At 36.4% G+C, this 20,496-nt stretch overlaps 3 long non-coding RNA genes across 4 annotated transcripts in view; 2 read left to right on the forward strand and 1 right to left on the reverse strand.

The window, feature by feature from the left end:
- Nucleotides 1-6: 6 nt before the first annotated feature.
- LOC309490938 lies at nucleotides 7-2,064 on the forward strand. Of its 2 annotated transcripts, none has more exons than XR_014202887.1 (3): nucleotides 7-641; nucleotides 1,113-1,229; nucleotides 1,371-2,064. It is a non-coding gene; the product is annotated as an uncharacterized lncRNA (long non-coding RNA). The 2 variants fall into 2 exon arrangements; XR_014202888.1 differs by having other exon boundaries at nucleotides 7-539; nucleotides 1,371-2,063.
- Nucleotides 2,065-4,924: 2,860 nt separating this feature from the next.
- Nucleotides 4,925-20,496, reverse strand: part of LOC309490644 — an 80,397-nt gene continuing 64,825 nt past the window's right edge. The window contains exon 2 of the long non-coding RNA XR_014202804.1: nucleotides 4,925-5,068. This is a non-coding gene — a long non-coding RNA (uncharacterized lncRNA). The remainder of the gene's footprint in view (nucleotides 5,069-20,496) is intronic.
- Nucleotides 5,058-8,456, forward strand: LOC309490635. The gene is made up of 3 exons (XR_014202794.1): nucleotides 5,058-5,719; nucleotides 5,997-6,645; nucleotides 7,890-8,456. It is a non-coding gene; the product is annotated as an uncharacterized lncRNA (long non-coding RNA).

Consider the following 20,496-nt stretch of genomic DNA (forward strand, 5'->3'; position numbering starts at 1 on the left):
TTTCTTTCAGAGTGTAGAGGACAGATCACTGTAACTCAGAGTCCATCAATACCAGCAGTTCAACCAGGAGAAGAAGTCAGAATAAACTGTAAAACCAGCAGTAATGTGTATTATTATCGTTCAATTGGTCATTACTTAGCCTGGTACTCACAGAAACCTGGAGAAGCTCCTAAACTCCTCATATATACAGCAACAACCCGTTATACTGGAACTCCATCTAGATTCAGTGGCAGTGGATCTGGCAGTGATTTTACTCTGACCATCAGTGGAGTCCAGACTGAAGATACAGGAGATTATTACTGTCAGAGTTATCACAGTGGTGATGTGTTCACACAGTGATAAAGAGTCGTACAAAAACCTCTGTCAGTCAGACGTCACAGTGACTGCACTGATACAGCTGAGAGAAACTGCAGCTGCTGATGGAGGATCACAAACTACACAATGGTGTAAACACAAACGTTTGGTCGCTGCTGCAAGAACGTCCAGATGATGTCCCTTTGAGGTTCCCCAGACACTCAGACGCTGCATGCTGTGCTCAGGTATTATTGCATGAATTTTATGTAGTATTGGACAGGATTACATTAAAATATTTTGGTTTGAATCTATAATTTGCTATTCTTCTGTTTAATCTTAATTAAATTGTCACACCCGGCTTTGCCGAGCTGGGTGTGCTCACTTCACCATGAACAGAATATGTTTGGGCCGTCTCTCTCCTCCCAGTCTGAAGGGGGAGCTGTCTGTTTTCGGTCCATCTGACAGTAGCTGATGGGCGGGACTGTTTAAAAGCATCTCCTGCCAGTTGTTCTCTCTCTGCTCTGGGCTGCGCGTCTCTGCTTTGCTCTGGCCTTCAGGCTGGCAGCAGCAGCACCATCCTGCTCCTTTTTGCCTTTTTTGCATTACACATAGTCTACACTTTACTGATCTGCACTACACTTTTGATTAGCTTTAATTTATTTAGATTTAACTTTCTTTTTACACATTTCTTGATACATTTCTTGATTCAAATGATGATTTCATTGTATAATTAAATTATTTTGGATTTAACTTAACAAACGGTGTGGTCTCCCCTATGTCATTGCTACTGTGAGCCAGGTAGTTGTGACAAAATAAAGACTATCCTGGATAATATCATATGGCCAGCTGAGGAGGAGGATGATGACGATGAGGATACACACTCACTTCACATTAAATGTCGCATTGCAGAGTACCTCCGTCGTTCATTGAAAGTGGTATATTAGTTATTCTGTGTCTGAGTTGAGTCAAGACTTATATCAAAATGTAACAAATGTATTTACTAATATATATATATATATATATATATATATATATATATATATATATATATATATATTAATACTATTGCTTCTAAGCAAGTGCTGGTACACTTCAACAGCTTGTGAAGTTCTGGGTCGGATGGGAGCTTCCCTCATGTGGCCTGAAGGTTGAAGTGGTCCGTGATAATCATCCAAGATCATCAACATGTTCTCAAATCCTATGTTTACCTGGTCACTACAGTACATTTAATGAGTTTTCTATGGATCTGGAGGCCTGTATTGCAACATGTGACACTGGATTTGGGTTGGTGTAAAGGTGTGGTTGAATTGGGATAAATTTGCTTCTTAGCCAAACGTTCATAATGTATCAGATTGAATTGAAATATAGTTCTACAGAGAACACATCACCACCTGATAATCGACAGTTCAGAAACAATTACTATTGTTGAATTTCATACGTTGTAAAATACATTTCCCTAATCCAGCTGCTTTCCGAGTTCAACGTTCTTGCCAGTGTTATGATGTCATTGAAGTGATTCACATTTCATGAGTTGGCATAAGTTACATCTATAATGTACCAAAATGTTATTCAAAAACAAATTGTTCAGTTCAAAGACTGATCTACAGAGAACCTCGCCTGAAAATACATCATTCCAAGAAAATCAATTATCGAGAATGGCATAAAAAAAATCTGTGATTCTATGTCAATGTTATGATGTATGAGTGTTCAATTCATGATGTAGAAAAATTACAACTGAAAATAAAATAAAAACATTCAAAGACTTTTCAAAGACCAATTTGTTTTAATTAACAGTGTATTCAGACATTACACAGATGTCAAATACTTACAACTTTGCTGAACACCAGAGTTTGTCTGGAACTGTAATTCTTTACATATACACACTGAAATGTTGTTCCACATACTGTACAACTGAAATATACATATCATGGCCAAAACACTCTGATGGCCCCATTGGGTCCATTGCAACCCTAAGTCCCCCATACGCCTCTGCAGTGAGCGGGCCCTCTATTCCTGGATCCTGGATCCCAGATTCAGGCTCTTCAGGGAGGACACCGCTTTCCCAGTCAATCAAGGGAATGTTGATGTCCTATATGAGTGAAACAAAAATATATTTAATTTTGCTGTACATTTAGAAAATAATGGCTTCCCTTAAAGCTTAATATTACTGTGAGAATAAGAAACAATGACAAATGCTTCCTGGAAGGTCAATGACTATATATCTTGTGATAGTTCTGTGTGAGTCCCTGCTTTGTCCTGAGCTGTGAAACTGTTCAAGGCTTTTTAAGAATGTCTTCACACCACACACACTGAAAAGTCATTTATATACAGTATATATATATATATATATATATATATATATATATATATATATATATGAAGGTTGGAGAAGCTTGTCCAATCATACAATTAATCATTTTCAACTGAATTAAATGTTACAGATGTACAATCATAAAACATTATACGGCACCTCATCATTTTCAGGAAGACATGAATGATGTCCTCCCATCTCCCACAACTCATCTGGAGTCAGATGTCCTTCTGTACTTAGGGGATGATTGTCCCATCCGTCACGGAAAGTGTCCAGATGACTCTGAAGTCGTGGAACAAACACGTAGTGGCAACAGAAGAGATGCATACGGTTAGACATATCCAGCTGTCCTTCTTCCTCTAGTTGATGAAGCACATTATAGTAGATGTTTGTGACTCCAACCCAGACATCTCTCCAAAGCCTCTCTATTCTGTTAATGTATTAATTCTATGTTACAATATTGATAATGGTGTTTTGAATTAACATTTGAAATAGGTATAACAACATTACCACCTTTAGTTGTGGACACTCTTCCCTGTAATGAAGCTTCTTCTTCCTGAACCTCGAACTGAAAACATCATACGGCTTAATAATAGTACACAACTTATGAAGGATTTAAATATAGGCCTATTTTATATGTATTATTATATATTTGTGTGTGCGTGTTAAAAGTACCATTCCTGCGGCGAGAACGATGCTGAGTCAGATCAGAATGTCAGGAAGGATCGTCTTCTCTTCTGGCGCGCATTGGTTATTGAACCAATCAGATAAGAGTAAATCGAGAGTCAGCGAGAAGCTCATTTGATTGGCTACATGATGAAGGTGGACCCGCCCTCCTCTTCACACTTGCAAAACTCATTGAGTGAGAGAGTCGTGCCAAAACTGTAAGCGCAGAAAGACGGAACTGTGCAAATCGGGTTATTTCGGGAGCATTTACCCCACGCACACAACAACTCATTTAGACATTTGCAACAGTTTATTTTGTACACATACAGATTGGTTTTACACTTTCAATCCGGTTTGCAGTTCTTTAAACTGTTGTTTTCGGATGCAAATCACTGTTCACAGGCTTGCAATGATTTTGGCCGTATTTCAGCGAAGTGACAAAAGTGTAAGCGCGGAAAAATGTAAGTCAGAAGAATACAGATCATATTTATTATGCGTTAGCGTGAAGCTGCAGTTTCACAATACATGAATTACACTTACGAAAACCAGTCAAATGTTTCGCTTTTTTTTTTTTTACACTTGAAACAGGATTTACACTTTTACAAATCTTCTCTTGCGCATGCAAATTTAATTTACGCTTGCAATCTTATGCACACTTTCACAAATCTTACCCTACGCATGCGATTCTTCAAGGCATCATATTACCTTCATAGTATACTTACTCAAAACCTTTGATTGCTGCATCTAAGACTGTGTGTGTTCATCAGTCCCTGTAACATCCAAACAAGATTTAATGTTAGATCTGTCATTTATGTGATCAAAAGGCTACTAAATTATAGACAAATAAAATCGAAAAATGATCTTCAGTTTTGTAAATCTTTATGTAAATTAGTAAAATAAGCATGTATGTGTGTAATGTAAAGTGTTGACAAAAGCTTAGGCCAAATGGATGACATTATAGCACACATTCAACACACACACGTCTATCTGATGTGTTTTCATCTGGAAGATGTATTTTTAAGAGTTTCATCTGCCATACTGTACGTCTGTCAAATGTCCCGTCAAATATTAAACACACATTTAGGAAACGTCTATGTTGCATTTGGTTACGAGTGAATCTGCACTTTTTTAAACAAATGTTTATCAGATGTTTGTACACAGTTAAAGCAATGCTGTCAAGAAAACTATGTTTAACAAATCTCAAGAAGTATGTGTGCTTAATGAAGCACGACTGGTAGCTATATGACAATTCAATGTTTTACAGCAACTTAATATAATTAATATATCAATATTTAATATTAATGTCTTCAAATCAATAGTTTCCTCATCAGTTTTTAAATAAGTGCAATTTAAATATTAATAATGACTGATTCAATAATATGTATGATTCTGCCAATAGACTCTTCAGAAATGTGTGTATAATAGCTTAGCATTTCTCAACATGAGGAAGTTGTTTGATAATGTGTTTGTGACTGATCTACAGTCTTCAGGATAATGATTTAAATAGAGAGAGTCACTTTGCATTGTCAGCACATGCTTCAGTGCTCTGAGAGTGTTTATAGTGCTGTGAGTTTAACACTTCATGACTGAGAGCAGAACACAATCTTCATCATCACACAAGACTAAACTACAGCAATGAACACAATCAACATCTTCATCTGGACCATTGCACTGTTTATTCAAGGTTGTTACTTTTTAATATAAATATAATATGCCATTGTTGTTTTGATCATTTTAATATACAAATGTTGTTTTTTAAAAAGGTGCTTAACAAACTAACTTACTTTCTTTTCTCTTCTTCAGAATCCAGAGGAGTGACTCTGACTCAACCTGAAGTTAAAACTGTCCAACAGAGTCAAACAGCAACAATAGAGTGTAATATAGATGTAGGAATATTAGGCAGCTACTTATACTGGTATCAGCAGAAACCTGGAGAAGCTCCTAAACTCCTGATTTATGGCATAAACAGCCTTTATACTGGAACTCCATCTAGATTCAGTGGCAGTGGAACAGCAAGTACTGGACGAGATTTTACTCTGACCATCAGTGGAGTCCAGACTGAAGATACAGGAGATTATTACTGTCAGAGTTATCACTATATCAACAGTAAAGGAGTGTTCACACAGTGATAAAGAGTCGTACAAAAACCTCTGTCAGTCAGACGTCACAGTGACTGCACTGATACAGCTGAGAGAAACTGCAGCTGCTGATGGAGGATCACAAACTACACAATATCAATGTTTAGCAAAGTTTCTAAAAACTTTAACAATATACATTTATCAGTAGTAATATATTTTTGATATGAAATAAGACTTAGAGCTGAGCAGTTGTTTTTAATGTGTTTTCTCTCATTCCAGGATTGATCTAAGTCAGTGGTCGTCACTATTTTGTTTCATGAGAGCCACACTGATAGGAGATATTCAATAGGAGAGCCACTTTTACCACAAGGTATCAAAAGTCTGTTTCAATCGGACTGAATTCATTCCAGTTGATGAATCTGAATGTAGAGTTTACATGAACGCTAAACGTGATTGGGTTAATGTGCGCGTTTATTTGTCACAAGCTTCAAATCGTAATATCTTTCTTGACATGCGCACACGAATATACAGAGTTTCACGATGTTTGTGCATGATAACATTCTCCTACATTGGTTCTTTATTTGTTTTAAACAGCAGACTTAATATTTAGTATATGAACCGTTGTTCTGTGCTCTTATATCACACAGGTAAAATACCCAAAACCATTCGTCTGTGGATGAGAGTCTGAAACGAGGACTGGTGGGACGCTGTCCAGGTGAAAAAGATGTAGTATTAAATGTATAAAAAATATACTTGAAATTCAAATAGTATGTTTATAATACATTTGTATTCCCAACATGCTTATTTGAAGTGCATTAAATAACACAAGCATACTTTTAGTAAAGTTTTAGATATTTATGTATTTATCATTTTAATAATTTGAAAACACGTTTTACATTTACAGTGTACCAACTTACAATGTATTATAGACATTTGTCAACTATTATTAAGCATTGCAATAAGAATACTTAAAATTAATATGATGTTCACTTTTCCTTGTCTGTACTTGTAAAAGGCTATCTAAAAGGCTGTTGTCCATTATACGTTTGTTCTACTGAAATTCCCACAAGGATTTCAACATCATATTATTTGAAATGCATCATTAATAAATTTTCCAAAGATGCTTAAAAAAGTTTTTACTTGTTTAAATTCAAACAACACGTGTAACACACGACTAAAGCTGATTGGTTCCAGAGCTGTTGAATGGCTGTGATTGGTTGTTATGATAATGAGCTTCTGTTGATCAGATGTGCCGTGTGTGTGTCATCTCTGCGTATGTTACTGGAGTGCAGGGGCGTGTCTAGAGCATTTTCAGTGGGGGGGCCATGCTGGGGCACTGCCTCCAAACGGGGTGGCCGCCAGTGACCAAAAAAAAAGAAGCTAAATTCTACAGTAGCCTATATTACGTAAATCCTACTGATTTTATTTTTTTAACTTGAATAAAGTTACTTGTAAACAAATGTAGTAATAAAGCACATTTTTGATTAATTTAGTTTTTTGTCATCCCTGCATCCATTAAGTTAAATTTGAGAGCCAGTGTTTATTATTTTTTGTGTTTTCATAAAACTAACAAGTTTATAAAATAAAAGCAATTTTAATAATGAGCCATTTTAAAAACCCAGAAGCAGAAACGATGTCAACTATTTTCTTTTAATTAGTTTGGCCATTACAATATACAGTAGTTTTATTCACAATCTCTTTCAAATAATAATAATAAAAAAATTCAATAAAAACAAATTCCCCCCACTGTAATAATTCAAATGGTTTGGCCAAAACATCAGTGTTTCATTTAGCATTTCTTTCAGACTCATTTACAAAAAAGCTGAGTAAAAAGCTTTGAAATTAAATTTTGGTATGTTTTAGCTTACGTATGTTTAAGGGCATTCAAGATGTAGGTGTCTTTTTTTTTCACAGTAGTTTCAATTTTGATATTTTTAGGTCAAACCGTTCTTGTCTGTCAGTCATATAATGCAGGTCTATGATCACTATCTCAAAGAGCATGCACAATTAAGTCCAAATTAAACAATTCCCCATCGTAAGTACACATTGATGGCCTAAGACACGAAACGAGCGGTTTGTGTGAGAAAAAGAGCAGTATTTATATCGTTTTTACCTCTACACAACCACGTCCAAGTGATCTGAGGGCGCGCGCGCTTCCTGGTGTGTGACGTGTGCGCGCGTTCTGGCTTAGTCTGCGCAAGCTCCGGAAAGAGCCGGACGTGATCTCGGATGTGTACAAGAGGTAAAAAACGATATAAATACTGTTCGTTTTCTCACACAAACCGCTCGTTTCGTGTCTTAGGCCATCATTGTGTACTTAAGATGGGTTACTTACTCACAACTTGCGACCGTTGTTTCTCTGACGCTGCACTTCTTTGAATCGCGAACTTCAGTAGAGTCTATAAACTGATTGGCCGTAAAATGAACCAATCACAAGACATCTTATAGGGGGGGCACCTGGGGTGGCCAATCGAATTTCAGGGGGGGCCGGTGCCCCCCCTGGCCACCACGTAGACCCGCCCCTGCTGGAGTGTGATTAGATTTAGAAGTAAACATTTAAACCGTTAGATTATATAGAGGATCGTGTCTCTTTAGAGGACTTGGAGGAAACCATACGATTCATATGATTACGCTGTTTCACACATAGGCTTCTCCATTTGCAGTGTGTATGCGTCGCAGGAGCAACACACACTATTGTGTTTCCTCCTCCACGAAGTGCCGTCCATTATGTCGTGTTGTTGAGGATCTACTGTGTAGTTTTCTATTAATTAGTTCCCCATAAAACACTCACCCTTCAGTAGTGCCAGACTATAACTAAAAGAGGTTTGAGTTTTTCTTTGTTCAGTTTGCACACTAAATATGGGTTTGAGCTCTTCATTTTGAACTCTGAAAGTGCACCAGATTGATGAATTTAACATTAACATACACAACATTTTCTTCCGGAGGAGGGCATGCCCCCGAACCCCCTGGAGGACCCGAGGTCACCCACCACAGTTTTACTAAAACTCCTGTGAGAAACACTGGTACTGCTCTGCCAGAGCCGCTTATAACTTGTGTTAGGACTCATCTCTGTGGAGTATAGTTCAATTGTTTTAATAAATGACTTTTTATTTTATTTTATTTTTTATCTGTGAACTCTCACTTGTTCCTACTAAAAAAGGAGTTGGTATATATATTCAAGGGCGTGCAAAAGATGGTTGGTGTTTATGATCATATGTAGTGGGCCGGTCTGGGCCAAAATGCAACCACAAACTATACATCAATTCTACACTCATTATTCAAGTTCATACTTAGATCAAATGAGTAGACTTGATAACATCCAGTGTACTTTTGGACGCCACTACAAATGCCTGTGTCCCAAAATAGTGCCTCTGTTTAATATAGTGGACTTTGACAACTTCACACCAACTACATATCATCAGCACTGTTGCATCTTAAATGCTAAATTAATATAAATAAAATTTCAAAATACATATTCTTGTGTAACATTATTTGAAAAACATTTAGATAATTATATTACATTTAAAAAAAGACTAAAATTTGATTTCATAATACATTTTGTTTTGTCAACCACATAGTTAATAGGCCATTGCCATTTAGAAAGCTGAACCTACAATTACATATAAACTTCATACTTATGCCATATTTGTTAAAGCCATTAATAATCCAACAACAAAGCCCTATACCAATAAATACTGATACATTTAATTTATACACTTATGAAAAATTATTTTACATTGAATTCATAATTTGTATAGGATTTTTAACATGCAGAATTGCTGCTGTGCAAAGGTGTACAGTAAGTCAAATATGATGATTATAACTTGATATATGCAAACTATAAATTCATACATTTTAAATTAAATCCTATAGTAATTTTGGTCATCAATCAATTAATTCATTATTTCAATTACTCTAAAATTCTAATATTTTTAATAAAATTACCACTTAAACACCACTGACAGAAAATTACACAAAATAAAGAAGATAAATGCCTGCAGAAATATCTTATTGTGAAACTCTTTAAATAAATGTAATATTGGCCAAACATTCCCTTCTACTATCCACTTAATCTTTAATGTTGCATTATTGTTTAATATACAAATACTACAATTACTAGCTTAACATACACACGGGTATTTGGACAAAACATGAAACAGAACAAAGGTTGAAACTTTTATTTTCAAAAACAAAAATGAACAATTATTTGCAAGTTTAAAATAAATACAAAACAAACAAAAAAGCATACATATTTATATGTATATTATATATTTAAATATCAAATCTAACTATTGACCTTCCTTTATAAAATGTACCAATCATAAATGAACATCCATTTAAACATTAAAACTAAAAACTACAAATACAATTTCACAATTAACTGCAATAATTATAATCAACTACGATTAATTATAAAAACTTAAATTAACGTCACATTATCATTATATTAAACTTTCACAAATTCCTACATATTAAACTTTTATACTATTTTTGTCCCTAAACTACTACCTATCTTTAACAAACTTAACCAACTATTTTAACACATTATAACACTAATCTCACTGAATGACACATTTGACTTAATCTCAATTTTCCTAAATATTTACTACCATTCAGTGGCGGATGCAGAACGTAACAGATGGGTGGGCCTGGATTAAGTCCAGGTGGGCCTGAATCTATGGGTGTTCCGAAATCAAGGCTGGGTTTCCCGATAACGGTTGTCTCTTAGCACGCTACGAAGACTCTTAAAGGGGGTCGCACACCGGACGCAGAGCTCAGCGCCGCGCCGCGCCACGTCTAGGACAACTCTCACCTGAAAATCCGATAACATCAGCAATTTTCTGATTTCTGTAAATAAATATAAAACTAAATGTATATTGCAGCACAGGGTGAAGTCCGTATACAACTGGGCTGCGTTTCCCAAAAGCATCGTAAGCCTAAGAAGTTGATCGTAAAAACGATCGTATAGGCCTACACGACTGATCTTAATATTCTGGGCCCAGTTTCCCAAAACGTTCTTATCGCTAAGTAGTTCTTAACCTATTCCTTAACCTCTCTCTTAACCAATGGCGCCACCAGGGGGTGGCCAGGGGTGGCCGTGGCCACCCCTGGCCGACTCCTGGCCACCCCACTGGCCACCCCGCTGGCCAGTATAAATTTTAGTAGCATCAGTTATGCATTTCATCCCTAATGCACAGCCAGGCAGGCAAGCCGCTCTAGACCTTCGATCGCACACAGTAGCCAGTACTCCCCCGCCCCTCCGTCCATGCCGCTGTTGCGCGCTCAGACAGCAACAGCTCAGCGCGTGCCCGTCGGTCAACAATTTCAAAAGAAGTTAAGAAAGAAGACGAAGAAGACTACCGCGTCAGTTTGGGTGACAAAGTCATCTGAAGTTATTCCATAGCTTAATGTGAGGGACAGAAGTCTATTTACATCATTCAAGTTTTTACGGAAACTCGTTTTCCCTCCTCTGTGGCTGTCAATCATTCTCCATTCAGTATTCAAACAGCGCGCGCGCCTCTTCCGGTTGGATGCACGGTAAAACTCTCTCCAATATGATATATTCACATTATAATGCATTATCTGTAGATAAAAGGCTGTGGCTTTGCATAAAATGACTTTATTTTGTTGGAGTTTGTTGCTGTTTTTAAACGACTCACTACCGTGTGCTTGTTAGATCACACACATCACAAGGACTATGAATCGGAATCAGACGCACAATAACTGGAATTTAAAACAAATGATCAATAAACTGTTGGACAGATAGACACTTGGATTTGTGCGCTCGACATTTCTTCGCTTTGTGCCGTGAACTTTTAAATGCGCACTTCAGTGCAGCGCTGCACACTGTGACTCCATGTTGCTTTGAGCACATCATTCTGCACCCGCGATGCGCATACGCGCTTTGTGCGCTCTGTTTTGAAGCGTTTCATATTATCATGGTTTTGCGCACTGAAAGATTATCAAAAGCCTATATTTTTTTATACCTAGCCTGCTCAATACATTTAAAATAAGCATAATTTAATTGTATATTATTTCTTTGTAGTGTAGGCTATATAAATATATACACTTCTGAATTCTTGACATTAATAAATATAATATATTTGTATCTGCCAGTATCTGCTTTTCCCCAGTAACTGTTTTGTTTGCAATAAATGTACACCTTATGCCAAATATAATTGCAAAATACAACAGGATTGTTGTGCAACTCAAAATGTTAACTGTACTGTTATTAGTCTATGCACATTATATCATTAGTAACATTAAATATAACACAATAAACCATCATATAGTATATCAGTAGGAGTTTCCTTAAGTCTTTCTGAAAGTTTACTACAGGCCGGTTTACTACAACAGTAGAAAAAAATTCTGAAATTATGGTTTATAGTTTTGGTGTGCCACCCCAAGATTTTAAGTGGCCCCGTCTGGCCACCCCTATGAAAAATTTCTGGAGGCGCCACTGCTCTTAACGTTATGACACGATTCCCGACACGTTCGTGCGCTAAGTAGGCTATATCTTCTGTAAGTCACACTTTCGTAAGGTTGGTCTGGACCACACTTAGCTTTACCTCATCACTGTTGCAGGTCTATATGAAAATAATTCAGAAGTTTTAATACACACAGACAGTTCATTTAGGCTAATTCAAGTGTTTTCATGCAAAGAATAAAATTGTCAATCACACTGATTGTTGTTAGAATTTTAATTATATTATTATTATTATATATTATATTATTAATTTAATAAAGAGCGCAGTGAAAGCATAGGCTACTGTCAGATAAGTTCTATTCGGACGCTAATATTGTTTCTCATGGGCTCGTCCGGTATTTTAAACATTTACAGGGGTAAGTCGGTGATTTTAGTGCCGTCCAAATCCATAATATCAGTGTTTTTTCTCACCCAACCCGCGTAAAAATTCAAAATTCACTGTTTAAATCCTTTTTGATCACTGCCGAGCACCGTACGTGACGTACACTTTTATTACTGAAATGCTTGAAAGTATTTACAAGAACAATATTTCATCGCAGCTCCACCTCAGCGAACAAACATGGGAAAGAGAAGAAAGCACATACAAATTGAAATGGTTATTATGGCCGCAATATATGATACAATTTTAAAATATGTAGGCAATGCTATTATAGGCTATTATAGTTTGGATTACTTTTTATAATATCCCATGAGTCCTAATAAATGCAATTTCAACTATTTCTAAAGTGCTTTTTTATAAAGAACACCGCTTTCTCACATAAACAGCCCCTGCACGAGAGATTAATTGATTCTCGAGCCATCGATATCAGCAGATTCAGCACCATCGCCACGGACAGCACCGGGTAACGTCGCACGTAAGAAGGTATATCTTAAGCAGCTTCCTAAGGTATAGTTCGGGGAACACGCCTAGCAATGGTATACCTTCAGTTAAGTTATACCTTAAGAGTCTTCGTAGCGCGCTAAGAGACAACGTTATCGGGAAACTCAGCCCTGGAGTAATCGTACATCCCCAAGTGCATCGTAAGAAGACAGATTTATGAGGACACCTGCAGGACAACCGGCAGATTACACCTTTAACTTTATTCAAATGCAATGTGATTATAATTTAAGGTTTTGATTGTACTTTATTGTACACTTTATTACTCTTTTTTTTTTTTGGTTAAATTAATGTATAAATTAAATAATTAAAAAGGTCAGAAAACAAAACAAAAAAATAGAAATAATTTAATCTAATAATTTTAATAAAAATTAAATGAATGAACAAAAAATAAATAAAATAAATCCTTTAAATCTGTTAAAAATTACATCTTTGTTTCGCTCTATCTCCTCTAAAAGGACATTAATTTCATATTTTTGAAAGGTATCTTTTCTTGTTTTTTGTTTTGTTTTGTTTTTCAGCCATTTTGTCAGTGCCTCCGCCTGTAGGTGCTTTATATAGACTTGTCTTGATTGCTAATCCACAAAAGATGACAATTATTAGGTTAAACGTTCAGAATACGATTCCATATAAGGTTATATTTCAGCACTTCGCGAATGGACAGCGACTCTTAAGTAGCACGTAGAGCGCGTTCTCGCGCGTTCATGTTAAGTGCATTTTTGGGAAACGCTCGTGGAATTGCTGCGAGCGTTCGTAACCTTGCACATAGAGAGCGCTCTTAAGAGCTAAGATACATCGAAACCCGGCCCTGAGCCGTTGCTGGGCGCCGCGGACAGACGCCGAAAGGCGCCGCCGGTGTGTATAATGTGTTCGAATTTAAAAAACGTGGCGCGGCGCGGCGCTGAGGGGGTCGCACACCGGACGCCTTTTAAATTCGAACACATTATTCTCTATGAGATAAAGTTAAAGTTTAACGCTTTTTCGGCGTCTGTCCGCGGAAGCTGCTTAAGATATACCTTCTTACGTGCGACGTTACCCGATGCTGTCCGTGGCGATGGTGCTGAATTGGTTGATATCGATGGCTCGAGAATCAATTATTCTTTCGAGCAGGGGCTGTTTATGTGAGAAAGCGGTGTTATTAAAGAAGCACTTCAGAAATAGTTGAAATTGCATTTATTAGGACTCATGGGATATTATAAAAAAATTATCCAAACTATAATAGCCTATAATAGCCTAGCCTACATATTTTTAAATTGTATCATATATTGCTGCCATAATAACCATTTCAAATTTGTATGTGCTTTCGTCTCTTTCCCATGTTTGTTCGCTGAGGTGGAGCTGGGATGAAATAGTGTTCTTGGAAATACTTTCCAGCATTTCAGTAATAATAAAAGTGTAGCCTAAATAAGAAGGTATCGGGAAACGCTGAAACCTTGAGTCCTCTGACGTTACTAGGTGCTCTAGCCATTAAAGAAAACGTATTTAGGTTAATATATATGTTCAATATTATAATAGGCTATATGTTTTTATTTATTTAATCTATTTTGGTTATGAAAAGTGAACACTGAACAGCATTATAACAGACAATAATCATGGAGGCGCCCGCGCGGTCACTTGCATTGCACGTTAACTGGAGCGCATCTCAACTTAACGAAACTCAGTGTATGCCTCACACAGACATGAGAAATACATCAAATGCACAAAGCTTGAAATGTCTTTAAACGAAATAATTCAAAACGAAAAAAAATTAAGGTTATAACGTGGTGTTATTCAAAATACGTTTTCCACTTGTCTAGTTCAGGGTGCTTGCAAGAAAAGTTCTCAAAGTGATCATAGCTGAAAGCTGCTCGGAAATACTTTTCTCATTAGAACCATACTGTAACGCAATGAAACATTCAAACTGCTTTAAAATGGTAAAAAATAAATAAAAGTTTATTAGCCTACTTATTTTGTAATTTAAATTTAATCTACTGTCAAAACTGAGCTAAATACATAAGCCTATATAACATAGGCTATGGCTACCGAGCCAGGAACATATCATTCACAAAAAGGCAACATTGTGATAGTGCAAAGGGAAGATCAATTAGAGAGCACGTAGCTCTAACAAAATAACAAAAAAACAACCACAACATAACACTCTATTCAGTGAACATTTAAAGTAATGACATGTTAACTGAACGAATATTTGTGATCGTCGATTAGCCATAGGCAGATCTGCTTGCCGGTTAGCATCAGTGGAGGTCGTCGGTTCGGAGTTAATCTCCGCTCCATTCTCAGAGCCAGTGGTTGTTCTATTACGATCCACAGATTGGTCCTCCAAATAATTATTAATCTCAATACGAGGTTTTTTTAAAAAAAATGAGTGAGAGTAACTTGTTTTGCCATACTAAAAAATCAAGATACCGTACACTTCTAGCGAATGTTATAACCGTTGGTTGTTCGCGTCATAGATGGTTCGCGCCAGATTACAATAGAGCGTGCTACGATGTTGCATTGACCAATGAAAACATGTCACCAGGGACGGACTGGGGCTAAAAAACAGCCCTGGACTTTCTCCCAAATAGGCCCATCATCCGGCCATTCGCCTCTAGCCGTGTGCGACAGACACTAGCCAGGATGTCCTGATACTATATGCCACAATACTGTAGCCCAGGGCTATTCAATTAGTTTCATTCGAGGGCCGCATTATCAAAGCGAAAAGATGAGGTGGGCCGGTGGGTTGGTTTGGGGGTTTAGCTTATTTATTGAAACATAACAGGTTCAATAAATAAGTTAAAGTAACCCTAAAAAAGTATGGTATTTACTTGGAAATGTGATACCCAACAGTATGCAAATATATAAAACAATAATAAATAAAAACTTGATAATTTACAGCTGTGTACAACTATTTTCCTTGGAACAAATAAATTATTTATACAAACTTATAGCTGTTGGTGAGAAATAATAATAATTTTATTTATAATAGTTATGCTTAAATGAAAATATTCTGACAGCGAGACTTGATAACCACAGGCTACTCGCTCCCACGTATAAAAAATGCCTAAACACAAGTTAAAAACTATACGCACCTTTACAAAGAAACTGACATAATTTCATAACAAACATTAATTATAAATTCTAGGGCTCACTTCTAATAGTCGAGGATTCGACGATTCGATTCGGAGAGGTCTGATTCGACTATGAACCTCGTAGTCGAATTTATGGGCGTCAGTTTGGTTTGAAATGTGCTGGACAGAGCTAGACGCATTCGCATTTTCAGAAGGGCTGGGTACAAAATTGTTTTTTTTTCCGCTTTCGCGCAGGTCATGTTTTGAAAGACGATGTCCTGTAGCTTACTAATGTAAATAAATAAAAATGTATTCAAAAATCTGCTTCACATTTTCAGCAGGGCTGCGGAGCGGCTGTGGGTTGACTCCACACGGTTCTCATGGGCTTTATTTATAGGCTAAGTCCTAATGTGAAAAAAGGTTTACGTGGTTTAATGTACCTAAACAATGATTACCAAATTTCCCTCTCATATTGCTCCTCATAACCACTGAAAATGGTCAAAAAATCGAACCCAGAGTCCAATTATTATGGACGTTATCTGATTCTGCTTCACATTTTCAGCAGGGCAGCCGAGCGGCTGTGAGTTGACTCCACACGGTTCTCATGGGCGTGAAAAAGCTTTACGTGGTTTAATGTACCTAAACAACGATCACCAAATTTCCCTCTCATATTGCTCCTCATAACCACTGAAAATGGTCAAAAAATCGAACCCAGGGTCCAATTATTGTGGACGTTTTGTGACATTAAGCGTTTCTGCTTCACATTTTCGGCAGGGCAGCGGAGCGGCTGTGAGTTGACTCCACACGGTTCTCATGGACATAAAGCTTTACGTGGTTTTGTTTATGAAATGTTATGATATATGTGTGATATGTTTTGTTCATGTGGCTTTAAATGAATAAAAGGTATTTGTTACACACCATGTTTTTCTTTTAGTTTTTTTTTTAGCTCTTTTGTTTGAAATGGAAAAAATCTAGCTGCTATCTAAAAAAAAAAAAAAAGGTTCGACTATCAGTCGATTACGGCAAAATCTAACGAATCAGATTCGACTATGAAAATCCTTAGTCGAAAACAGCCCTAATAAATTCCTCTACCCACCTAATAAATCTAATGCAATATAAATCACTATATTTACAATTATATAATATTATAGTATATATATATTTACAATATTTATTTATTACTACATAGTATTCAATATAAATATTGCACATTTCTGCCCAACCCATGGTAAATTACTACAGTACATTCATGGTAAATGTCTGTAAGGGTGATTAGGGGATTTAAAGACTTCTAATTTCGTTCATGCCACAATGTTTCTCCTGCTTTCCTCATCAGTCTTGTTGGGAATGTTGAGACTGTTTCATCCGATGTAATACTAATTAAATCAATGAGTGATTTGTGGTTTGTAACAGAGAGGTTTCTGTCGAACTGAAACGCTTCCCACTGGTTGTCGCAACGCTGTTTAATATAGTGTCCGGGACCGGGAGTAAACGCAACTCCGTGCTGGGCCGTGTTGAAACAACTAGAAACAACTGAAAACATCGCTTTTTGTTGTTACTGTACTGAACGAGAACCCGCTTCAGATGATTCAGTGACGGAGCGGTCTGAATGAATCCGAATTTTAGACCGTTATGCAAGCGCGTTTAGAATCAAACCAAAAGAATGATTCATTCACGAATTGGTATCGCTGGTTCAGTCGACATAAATTCGGGACACAAACTGCTGAAATATTCGCACGTAAAGCGTTTCTCAGGTCAACTGGAGCGAGTATCAAACTGAATTAGCCGCATCGCCAGGAAAAGAGGAGGAGGGAGGTTGGTGCCGTCGGGCCGCATGGAGATGATTGGCGGGCCGCATTTGGCCCGCGGGCCGCCAATTGAATAGCCCTGCTGTAGCCTATCAGACAAGGTATTCACGCAAGTAACATCTCAAAACAAATGATGATATGGGATTGTGTTTATTAATGAAGCCTCAGCCTTCAAATAAAAACAAAAAATTTACAATGCCATAAAATACAAATAATGAAATGTCACTGGCTACAGAAGCCCCAAATTACACAAACTTGTAATTATAAAACATATAGTAACTATATACCAGGGTCCAACCTTTTTTGTGTGCAAGGGCTACCTCAAGGGATAAAATAATCTAGAAGGAATTTTTATTTGTTATACTCCAATATTTATTATACATAAAATGGTGAAGCTTTTTTACTTTTCACCATCATATGGTAAATAATAAAATATCTTGATATTCTGGTTCAGACTTACAAGATCATTTTAAATATGAATACAGGCACATTTCTGCCAAAAAAGTTTGTTTTACTAAAGTTAATTCATAAGTTTTGGTGTGAAATATCTTCTAACTGGTTTGTTCTCGGAACAATGTTTTTTTTGCGTCAATATGTTGAGAATATCAGCGCTGTTTCATCTGGCTTTTTACAAGCTTAAATCACATAGTCATTTGTGGGTTTATAATAGAGATAGACAATTCTGCGCTGAATTGAACTGCTTCTCAGTGGATCGCACAGCTCGGTGTAATAATGTTCGCGTGATCGAGATCAGCCCGCACAGCTGCTTTGTCCGCGATCGCTTTTTTTGGGCCGAGCTGATAATGCTCTTCGCTGCTCAGATCAAACAAGTTTTGTTCCGCTTTTTGAGCGTTTGCCATTTGATGTTTCTCATACGCAACGCAAATGACAGCGAATAATCAAAGAGAGTTGGGTAATTTTGTAGAGGCAAAAGTTCAAATTGAAACGTTTAGTTGGAAAGGTCGCAAAATTATACCATTTATTCGAAGTCTGGAACCCCGACGGCAAGTTGGGGCTAGAATGTGTTTAGCGGGCAACTCACAGGCACCACGTTGGAGACCACTGCTATTCAAATATAATGTAAGCAAATTTAAAAGTGCAGCCTTATAAAACTAACTTTCTGTCAGTGGCTATAGGCCGACTCTTCTTCCTCAGTTGTTGTTTTTTACACGTAGCATATATGTAATGGGTAGAGAAAATGGGCGCATATATTAGTTTAATAAAAAAAAAAAGCCTTCCTCTATTTTTTTACTTTTATTATACTTAAGATAACATTCCCATGTATTTCACTTCATGCCGGTAGATGGCGCTGTTGCACTGCTTCACCGTAGTGGGTTGCCGTGGAGACGGTAGCTTGAGCGCTCAGAAATAAACATCCAGCGCTTGAGAAAGACATAATTTCTGTATCTCCACTTCTTTCCAACCCACAGGTATATTTTTAAACCTTTCCAATCTCTGTCAAAAGGTATCGAAAGAGTATATCACCAGTACGGTTGTTTAGGTGATGAATGTTGTCATGTTCCGTGTAGAAAGGTTATTATGCTGTAGCGAGCTAGTTGAAGTTAGCCTGTCACCGTCAGTGAAGGTTCCGTTCTCTCGTCTTTTTGTACCGACTGTAAACAGTTGTGTCAAGTGAACATCGGTTTGTTTAAAGTGTAAGATGTAATGTCTACATATTTGAATTTGCTATAGCAATTGTTTCAAGATATAATATAATCTATAGTGTCATTTGTTTATGTATATTTTATATATTATACAGTAAGACTGGTATCTATTTCACAATATGTTATTGATGGGTTTTGTATTTTATGATATATACCAATGCTTTACATATTGGTTTGTTTATTGTATTCAGTATAGTTATAGACCATTTCTATATTATATGGTCCATGTTGATGTATATTTTATATATTATACAGTGAGACTGGTATCTATTTCACAATATGTTATTAATGGGTTTTGTATTTTATCTGATATATGGGTGAATGACGGATAAGGATTAAGATGTGAAAAAAAATAAAACTGCCAAAAAATTCTAATTTTAGATACTTTCTATACTTATTAGAGTGTTGTGTATGTAATGCAATGACATGTACACATTTCAAGAATGTAATTAACCACTTTTTTTGGTGAATAATATCTTTTTCCCCATGAAAATGTCATTCCTGGGTAACGTAATGAATTTTTAAATTAATTACATTTCTACCATTGTTGGCATATACAAATGTACTGATATCCATAATTGGAGCTCAACAAACAACTAGTGCTCGTAAAACTACATTTTAATCACAATTAATATAATAAATTTGGGATTTCATATAGACATGGGCTCAGTTATGGCTGCTGGTAACTCAAAATTCAGAACCAAATTTTTAAAAAAGCTGGAAAATGTTTAAAAATGTTTTCCAATAAAGTAAATAAGACTTGTTTTATCATTAACTCAACAAAAAACAGAATTGTGTAATCTAACACACAAATATGGGTTAAATGAATGGCCTGTGTCATTGTTAGCCGGAATGACATACTGTTAGACAGAAGGACATTCTGCAATATTTTTCAGGATTACCATAAAAACCATCCTCAGTATAATTTTTTTCCTTTCCAACACTCAAACTTGAAACAAAGTAAGAGACACTGACAAGTTTTTAATGATTTAAAAAAGTTAAATTCATTGATAATGACCCATGTGACTCATTGAATCATATGAAATCAAGATGAATGACAGCTAAAATATGGCAAAAAAACATACAATTATGTAAATAATGTTAATGTTAATACTATAACAAATAACTTTGCCTAAAAGTTTACAAATGTCAATTAAAAACTAGATTGTTGTGCATATGTCATTCTGGATAACGGATGACATGTCCTGGCTAACAGAGGTTTTTTGTTATACAAGAATGATATGTTGTTATCCAGGAATGACAA

This window comes from Leuciscus leuciscus (assembly GCF_965113295.1).
Source record: "Leuciscus leuciscus genome assembly, chromosome: 25".
Lineage (NCBI taxonomy): Eukaryota > Metazoa > Chordata > Actinopteri > Cypriniformes > Leuciscidae > Leuciscus > Leuciscus leuciscus.